Consider the following 1,960-nt stretch of genomic DNA (forward strand, 5'->3'; position numbering starts at 1 on the left):
GTTCTTTTGTACAACACTCCTCCACTGAGGAAAAATCCATTGGCCAATTGCCGAATGGTTTTCTTTTGATCTCCGGTGGCCTACTTCGGGTATATCCCCATCCTGAGGTATTCCTTGACATCATAGAACCATGGCTCGCCATCCATTTCTTCCTCTATCATGTTGCAATAAGCATGCTGATCACGAACCTGGATATGCAACAGGTCAACATGAATTTTGTCTGGGTGGTGTAACATCGATGCTAAAGTGGCCAAAGCATCGGAAACCTCATTGTGAACTCTTGGGATGTGTTTGAACTCCACTGATCGAAATCTCTTGCTCAGATCGTGCAAACATTGTCGGTATGGTATGAGCTTCAAATCCCTTGTTTCTCATTCGCCCTGAATCTGATGCACCAGGAGGTCCGAGTCTCCCAAGATCAAAACATCCTGGACATCCATGTCTGCAGCTAGCCGTAGACCCAAAATGCATGCCTCATACTCAGCCATGTTGTTGGTATAATAGAAATGTAGCTGATCCGTAACAGGATAATGATGTCTTGTTTTAGAGATAAGTACCGCTCCTATTCCAACTCCTTTCGCATTTGCGGCTCCATCAAAGAAGAGCTTCCAACCTGGTTCCTCAGGTAATTCCAACTCATTTATATGCATCACTTCTTCGTCAGGAAAATACGTCCTCAATGGCTCGTATTTTTCATCAACTGGATTCTCAGCCAAGTGATCGGCTAGTGCTTGGGCTTTCATGGCCGTCCTCGTCATATAGACGATGTCGAACTCCGTGAGTAATATTTTCCATTTCGCTAACCTCCCTGTGGGCATAGGCTTCTGGAAAATATACTTCAGTGGATCCAAGCGTGAAATGAGATAAGTAGTATATGATGACAGATAATGCTTCAATTTCTAGGCCACCCAAGTTAGGGCGCAACATGTCTTCTCGAGTTGAGTGTACTTAACCTCATATACTGTAAACTTCATGCTGAGATAATAGATAGCTTGCTCCTTCCTTCCTGTAATGTCGTGTTGCCCCAGTACGCAGCCAAATGAATTCTCCAGGACTGTTAGATAAAGAATTAACGGTCTCCCGGGCTCAGGTGGAACCAACACAGGTGGATTTGATAAATATCCTTTAATTTGGTCAAATGCCTCCTGACATTTGCCGTCCATTCTACCGCAGCATCTTTCTTCAGCAGTCGAAAAATGGGTTCACAAGTTGCTGTGAGTTGAGCAATAAACCTGCTGATATAATTCAATCTTCCCAACAGACTCATTACTTCTGTCTTGTTCTTCGGCGGCGGCAAATCTTGGATGGATTTGATCTTTGACAGGTCCAACTCAATGCCTCGCCGACTGACGATGAATCCCAACAGCTTTCCAGACGGAACACCAAATGCACATTTGGCTGGGTTGAGCTTAATATCGTACCTTCGAAGTCTTTGGAAAAACTTCCTTAGGTCTACTACGTGGTCTTCCTGATGCTTGGATTTTATGATCACATCGTCCACGTATACCTCAATCTCTTTGTGTATCATGTCATGAAACACAGTAGTCATTGCTCTCATGTATGTCGCCCCAGCGTTCTTCAAGCCAAAAGGCATTACCCGGTAGCAATAAGTCCCCCACGGCATAATGAATGTCATCTTTTCCGCATCTTCTTCATCCATCAGAATCTGATGATAGCCAGTATAGCAATCTACAAAAGACCCGATCTCACGTTCGGCACAATTATCGATCAAGATGTGGATGTTGGGTAATGGAAAGTTGTCCTTGGGGATTGCCCTGTTCAAATTACGGTAATCGACACACACTCTGATCTTCCCATCTTTCTTCGGCACTGGCACCACATTAGCCAACCAATCGAGATATCGAGTGACCCGAATAACCTTTGCTTGCAGCTGCTTGGTTACTTCCTCTTTAATCTTTACACTCATGTCTGGTTTGAACTTCCTCAATTTCTGTTTGAC

Source organism: Nicotiana tabacum, chromosome 7 (genome assembly GCF_000715075.1).
Source record: "Nicotiana tabacum cultivar K326 chromosome 7, ASM71507v2, whole genome shotgun sequence".
NCBI classification, from domain to species: Eukaryota; Viridiplantae; Streptophyta; class Magnoliopsida; order Solanales; family Solanaceae; genus Nicotiana; species Nicotiana tabacum.